The following is a 7806-nucleotide window of genomic DNA, read 5'->3' as shown; positions in this document are numbered from 1 at the left end:
GCAGACTTCTGTTACGAATTTACAATTGGATGGCTATTTCTGCACTCATAACAGCTCTTACAGTTGTGCTAATTCTGTATCTAAAACTGCACTCCAAGTCAGTGAAGAGGGAGAACTTGCTGGCTGTTTGAGGGGTCTGTTGGTGTGTATTGTAGTTGCACATGATCAGTCATTTTAACTAGTTGGGGATTCCCAGCATGTGGAAAGTCAGTTTAACTTAAGTGAATGTTATATGGGGGTCAACAAATCCTGCGCTACAGTAATAGAAATGATGTACCTCTTCAGATCTTGAAATATTTTGTTGAGATAACTGGTGTTACACTGTTTTTCTGAGAGCAGTACGGAATTCTGGTTTGGAGAGAAAAACTCAGTTGTGATGTTAAGTGCTGGCAGATCATTTTGTTAGGTCTTATGGATGTGTAAACTGGTGTATGGTTTGGTTGGTTCAGGTTTTTCTGGTTCATTTTAAGCTTTCCAGAATGCATGGTCATCTCAAGAGCTAATACAAAGAAAGTATGTTTTTCCCAGTCAGTTGCACTGAGCATATGTTTGCCAGTGCTGTGGCTTCAGAAGGGGACTATGTACATACTGGTAACCTTTTCCATGATGTACAGTGTTGGGGAAATAATTTAGTTCAAGTTTGCATAGGGTTTTAGAAAACAGAATAAATATAGGTGCCTAACTGTGATCCTTATTTAAGAAATACACCTATGGCTGTTAACCTTTTAAAAATGTGTAATAGCAGAACACAAGTTTTCAGTAACTAGGAAATGTTACCATAGCCAGATTAGTATCTAGCTTTGTATAAGTATTCAAAAGTGTTTACATGTGTGGTGATCCATTTAGCCTTCAGAAGATATATTACACAGAATAGTGATGCTGTACACGTAAATGCTGAAATCGAGGATAAGAGTTTTACTGTAAATAATTAGCTAGGGATTTCTTTAGTCTGTAGTGATATATCTTACTGCTGCTCTTGTAGTGGTGGGGTTTTTATCTTTTTTATTATTTGTTTTAGTAGTAGTAGTAGGTAATTTTGTACTATATTGAAATTCTGCAGTGTGTGGTGCTTTATTAATAAAGTATTAAACTTTTAAATAAAAATCAAGTTCAGTTGAGCTTTGAGAAAAGTCTGTGGTTACTGCCCTATAATTAAACTTGCAAAAGTATTTCCAATACCATACATGTGGGAGCTGAACCTAATGCAGGCATAATAAGTCAGCATTTGGTGGCTAGTATGCGTTGTCAGATGTGTTTTATAAGGAACTTAAGCCTGTCCATGTTTCTGTGCATGCAACAAGATCTTACAGAAGCATAAATTGGGAGAAATTCAACTACCACAGGAGTTAAATAATCATTTATACCCCAGTCCCTTAATTGCTAAGCCTGGTAGCTTCATCTGTTGGCGAGTAATTGTAACAAGTTGCAGGATTCAAGTTGTTCTTAAGCATCCCTTGGCATAAAAACATATCTGAAGTTCGGGACTCCTTTCCTAGGTTTCACAGATCTTGGTGTTTCAAGAAGTATGAGAAACTTTACTGGAGATGACTTAAACAATTAGTTACTGCTGTGACATGGACCCTGAGATTTGAATTGGTAATACTGCCTTAACTAATCTGTGTTATCGGAAGGTATTTTATGCCTTCAGAATGCTGCTGTGGAGATTATTACAGCTTGTCACTTTGGTCTCCTCTGACTGCTTTCTCCTCCCTTGTGCTGGCTTCTCCTGTGTTGCATCAAACTTCAGCTGCCTGCCTGTCTTCACTTCCAGCGCTTGTCACAGCCTCTTCCGAAGCCAAGTCTGCTTAATATAGAGAGGAAACTACCATTCCTAAATAGCTTAGGTTTAGCTCCTATTGCTGCTTTACAAAAAATACATTTTCATATGAGCACCTGTATGCTTTTGCTGCTCATTGCATTCATGCTTTGAGAAATGCCTTCTGAGAAAATCAGAATCTTCAAATCTGTCTCAATATCAGAGAGTTTTAAAACTTAATTGCCACAGTGCCCACAAAGATTTGTGCAGACTAGGGAACTTGGTTTGGGGGCTGGTGTTGTTTCATCGTACTTACTAACTAGTTTAATCATTTATTGCTTGCATGCATTCATAAGCTTTTAATGGCAGGGATTCTCTTTTTGTTCTCATTGCAGCTTCTGGTTCATTTCATGGAGCTTTCAGATGCTGTGTGAAACGTGATAGAGAAATTTCAACAATTGTGTGGCTCACTAACTTGTAAAATTGCTTTTCCCCCCCCACTCCAAAAAATTTAGTTGTGCTTCCTTTTTTTTTTTCTTTCTTTCTTTATTTTTTTTCTTTTCCTTTCTCTTTAGGGAATTCCTCATTTTACTCATTTGCATCTTTCAGGGCATAGCTTAAAAAGAGCCACTTCAGCTTGTTGCCATGGAAGTAAGTGGCAGTGAAGCTATAGTTCTGTGAAAACCTGTTTCATTAGCAGCCTCAGCATCCTTGCTGGTCATTTCCTTTACTGCACAACTCCAATTGTGTGAGTGTGTGGTGAATGGGTCTGAGTAGAGGCTGCTTAGAACTTTCATTAATTCTTTTTAACCAGTTAGATTGCATGATATGAAAGTTTTGCCAACAACCTGTCCTGGTACAGGGCAGAAAGGAGTGACAGGAAGGATAGCAGAAGAACATTAGGAAGAAAACCCATTCTTCCATTCTGCTTGATCATTGTTCTCCTGTAGGAGAGAAATGTTTGTATAACCTTGGCCAGGGGTGGGGGGGAGAGGCTTATCTGGGGAGAGTGATGAGATTGGTGGATCATGCAATGAGTTGAATGGCTAGATGTTACCTCAAAGATTATTTTTGCATCCCATTTCGTGTTGTACCTGGCATTCATCTGGCTCCATGATGAACCAGTTCAGGGAGTTTCAAAGTCAGAAAAATTGTACATTTTTGTGAGGTCAGTTTTCTACCTGTTTCTTTTCCTGATCCAACTCAATGAGATCGAGTCTGAGGTGTAACAGGAGAATCAACTGGAACCTCAAACCTGCATGGATGGAGTGTATTACTATTGTTGTGGGGGTTTTTTGTTGTTGTTTTTTTGTGGGTTGTTTTTTGTCATCTACATACTGGATCATATATTCAAAACTTACGATGCGGTAGAGAGGCATGATTTGGAGCTATATTGATTGTAGGCTGGAGGCATTCACCAGTGCTGTGATGTCCTTTGCTGTTAAGAAGCATCTGGGGTACTTTATAGTCACAAGTTTTGCAGTTCTTGCTGCTACATTTTTTAATATATATGTTTTTCATGCCCCATAGCTAAAACCTATGCTTAGTGTGCTGAAAAGTGATTAATCAACAAGAAATATTTGAAATACTAGAGAACTGTTTTAACTTGTGCAGAGTAAGTTTGTGTATTTACCAGTCCTGCATTTTCAGTTCTTCCTTTTAGATGTGTTAGCAGTATGAGCTACAAGGAATGTTTCATCTTTGTTGTTTTAAGCACAGTAAAAATTGTTTTTAAGTTTTTAAGTTTTTAAGTGACTGATTAACTTTGTGGTAATTTAGGGTGAATATTGTAATTCTTTGAACTTAGTCCTTTCTGGCTGTATCTTAGCTGGGCAGGGGGGTGGAATGGAGGGAAGCAAAATGGCCACTTCTTTGCCATTGTGATTCTTCACCTTTTTGTTTAAAAAAACCCAGCAACAACAAAACAAGCTAAACCCCAACCCTGTACTAGTAAATAAAATAATTTTCAATCTTAGTTCAAAACTTCCATGTACGAGGAAGAAGCATTGCTTGTTCAGTAGCTTGGACGAGCCAAAACCCCTTTACTCAAGTGAAAATAATATGGCTGCTCAGTTAAGCGTTTGATTGCACTTAACTCCCTGATGCATTGACTGACAAATGTGCCTAATGCATCCGCACTGCAAAAGAGCTGCTTCACTCATTTTCCTTTTAAATGCCATCAAATTGGCAGGAAAAAAAATCGCATCAGGTGACTGGATTGCTTAGTGACTGTATAAGCCTTCAATACCAGTTTGTAATGGGAAAATAAGTTATTTGCAGGGCTAAAACCAAAACCAACCCATGCAGTTGATGTAGGCTGGGTAGAGGAGAGGCAGGATTTTGTGTGAATACATCATGTCAGGATTTGGGTTATGATTTCTTTTTTCCTCTGGAAAAAAGTCTTTGTAATGATTGGCCCTCATTTCATTTTACACTTATTAATACTATTTCTAAATGGTTACTTAGTAGCTCCTAAGTGCAGTCTGAAGGTACAGTTTCACATCATGGGTGGCTGCATTATGGATGTGATGTGGTCAATTTCAGGTGTAATCTCAGGTGTCCATTGAGGTTGTTGCTACTTCCAGTGATGGTGTTGGGTTCCTTCCGCCCTCCCTCGTGTCAGAGCAGCGTTATGCAGCTGCTGTGTGGGTCCATTCAGTTGATGCAGAAGACAACTGACTGTTCCTGTAGTATCATTCCAACCACTTCCAGTCTGCGCAGCCCCGCTGGCTCCACGCTGGCAGCAGTGTGGCTGCTGTAGATGAAACGTGGTTGCTCTCTGTGGGTGCGGCTCCCTGGCAGCCTGAGCAAGCCCTTGCCAAGGCCAGGGCAGGCACAAAGGCCTTTCTGTCAGCAGCTTTGTGCTCCTGCCACTTACCTGCTGTTGGGAGAGCCCCATCAGGAGAGAAAGAGCAAAACTTCCAATGCAGTGTCCACTTTTACTGGAGTCAACTCTTTGTTTTTCCTTTCTGCCTCATTGCGTAGAGTGTTACGATGATGCAAAGGGAGGTGATGGGATCAAACCTGAGGATAAGAAGGCAGGGCCACAGAGTCTCCAAAGTATTATAGTTGTCATTCCCTTAATACTGCAGGTTGAATTAGGTCATGCCAGGTGTTTTAAATGTGACCAAGCATTAAACTCAGAACTCAGTGATCTTCTGTAGGTGTTGGTCTAAACAGTACTCCAGTGCTTAAAATTAATCTCTATTTGTGTACAATATCCCCTTGCCTCCTCCAAAAGTGTATCCTTTCCTTCAGTAATGAGATACCAGTGTTCCCTCTCTCCCTTTGATAAGCAGGCTCCTCTCAAGTAAGGTCATCAGCTGCTGGAGTTGCTAGGATTCTTAGCTGGTGACTTCGGGTTTATCAACTAAAGAGCTTAAAGAATGCGTTGAACAAGTAAGGAGCGCAAGGACAGTTGTAAAGGAAAGGGATGTTGGAAAGGATCTGAAGGCAAAGGGGATGTCGGGGAAGAAGTGAAAGTTGTGGGGAAAGAAAAAAGTAAAAGATCAGTAAAGCTTTAGCTGGTGATATTTAAGTTTTCTTAGTTGTGTAACTATGCCAGCTGATCTCAGTGAATTATGATTTGGAATCAAATTAAACTCATGCTATATATTTGCAGGGTTAGAATTATTTGTAGTTCTGTTCTTATGAGTCTTAGGAATTTTTTTATTAGATTGGGAGGATGACTGACTTCTAAGTTCATTGGGCAGGACATTCTAAACTGGGTAAACTGGGGCACGGGTACACAATGCTACATGAATTAGAGCTAGTTACTTATTTAATGCTGTCTAAGGACATCCAGACCAAAAGCATTTTTTTATTCTTTTTTGAGGAAGTATGTTTTAGCCTGTTTCCTGTTGTTTAGTTTTTCTCCCCTTGTGTGATTTGACAGAGGATTTATGGATTCAGGTGAACTCTGGTAGATACTCAGTAACTTAATGGTTATTGTTGAATTGTCAGATTTTTCAGGCTAGACCAATGAAGGATTGCTTCAGCTTTGGCTTTTGTTGAAAGCAGATCACTTTAAGGTTATGTTTGTGGTATTCTGAGGGGCAGCAGGTCTTCTTGAGCTGTTCTGCAGAAACTGTGACCTTAGAGTGGCAAGACTTCCATTTTTGGAACTGGGCGGATTTCAGTGGCTGCTTAAAACCATGTTTGTTCTTCAAGTATCACACAGTAGAAAGGAATGTAAGACTTAGTAGTGGAGTCCTCTTTGATCGTAGAAAGAGGTGAAAAAAGAAAAGTCATAAATAGACAGAAAGTAAATCCATGATTTGAAGAAGTAATGTCACATTGATTACTTTAAGGGTAAATAAGGGAGACAGCCCACTAAATGTGCCTCAGAAAAGTGGTGCTTCCCCTGGTTGGTAGAGGAAGTAAAGTTTGGAAGTATGAACCCACTGTTTTGAGACTCAGCAGCAGCAGTGGACTATTGAGGTGGTAGAACTTTTGCCAGGCTTATTCTGACATGCAGGGATTTTTTCTGTATTCTGCTGTAAGTGCTCCTGCTGTTTCATCAGCCTTCCCTTTCTAGCTTATGGCAGAACCTTCCTCCATTCATGTAAGTCCTTTAGCTGCACCACCTGTAGAAAAAGTATTCTGAAAACCGGACCAGAGCTCTGGGAGTTGGGTCACTCAGCTTCATCGTGCTATTAGCTGAGACAAAATGTGAGAGGGATTTAAAATCTTACTCCACTAAGTGTCCATATAAAACTCAGGCTGTTTTCTCCAGAAATTGCTTTGTGGATTGTTTCCTGAACTAGTTTTGTATTTACTATGGGACTTAAATGGACTGTCAAGAAGGAGACAGTGTTTGGAGGAAGGACTGGGAGCCAAGTATCTTCTTTTCTAGGTAAGTGCTTTTATTCTTGGGTTGTCTTTACTTTCTCTGCCTCCATAAACTGTATCTTTTCTGCATAGTGGAAGGGCTTTGGTAGGTAAGGTCTGTGACTCTGATTAACTTAGCACTGTCCTGGGAGGTATGAAATGCAGGTGTGAATATCTTTTGTCTGGATGTTTAACCTCTTTCTTCAGGGATTAGTGTTCTGACTAGTGGATTTAGGCTAGTATAGAAAGGCAAGGTTTTTTTTTTCTCTGAGATTTAAGTAGAAGAATGTGTAGCATGTTAATGTCAGTAGCTTTGGAAATACTAGATACAGAAGTGCTTGGTGCTTTTGCTAAGATGATGATGTGGTTTTTTGTTTTAGTTTGGGGTTTGTTTGCTTTTTGTTCATTGTTTTTACTACTTGCTGTGAACTGTGCTTTTTTATGAAAATAGTATTGTAGCATTGAATGATAACCACAGTTACTGTCAAGCACGGGAAAAATGTGACCTGTGGAGCATATTAAATATTGACTGCTTAACATTTTTGATATTAGCAGGACAGTATTTTCTTTGCTAGAAAAAGCTTTGCGATTTGCCTTTATCAGCAGTGGGTTATCCTAAACATCTGAAGGCTTTGCAGGATTCTACAATTACTACATATTAAACCTGAATCTGCTGTTTGGATACATACCCACTATAGATTCAGGTGCAGTAATGCGGTGCAATTCTTACTTTTCTTGTTTTATTCACTGTTGCATGGTTATCTAGCTTGTGGTAGATCATTGCCTGTTCTTGCTTCTTCCTTTACCTCATCTCTTGCTTATTCTTACCTAGGGTGAAGTTGCTGTGAAGGTTAAGTTGTTTGGTATCTAGGTGCCTGATAAAATTAATAGGATGTGTATTGAGCTGGTACTTAGTTTGGATTCTGGCCTGAAACATTTAATGAGAGTTTCTATGTCCTTTGGTTGTAAAACAGAATTTTAGAGCTTCATTCTCACATGAGGTGTCCCCAAATCTGTTGAATTTGCTTTCAAAAGGGAAGACAATTTTTTTTTTTTAAAATTGTTCTTCTGTTAAATTCCTGCTTTTCTTCTTTATTGCCATTGTTCCTTTAATGTTTACCAAGTTAAGGATGACTCTTTAGCGACCTTTCTTTGTGTTGTTCCATGTCATGCGTCCTATGGAAAAACAGCAAAGCTGAGAAAGTAAATATGACTAGAGC

The sequence above is a fragment of the Nestor notabilis genome, unplaced genomic scaffold, assembly GCF_000696875.1.
Source record: "Nestor notabilis isolate BGI_N333 unplaced genomic scaffold, ASM69687v1 scaffold14331, whole genome shotgun sequence".
NCBI classification, from domain to species: domain Eukaryota; kingdom Metazoa; phylum Chordata; class Aves; order Psittaciformes; family Psittacidae; genus Nestor; species Nestor notabilis.
Note: the sequence above shows the minus strand (reverse complement) of the source record.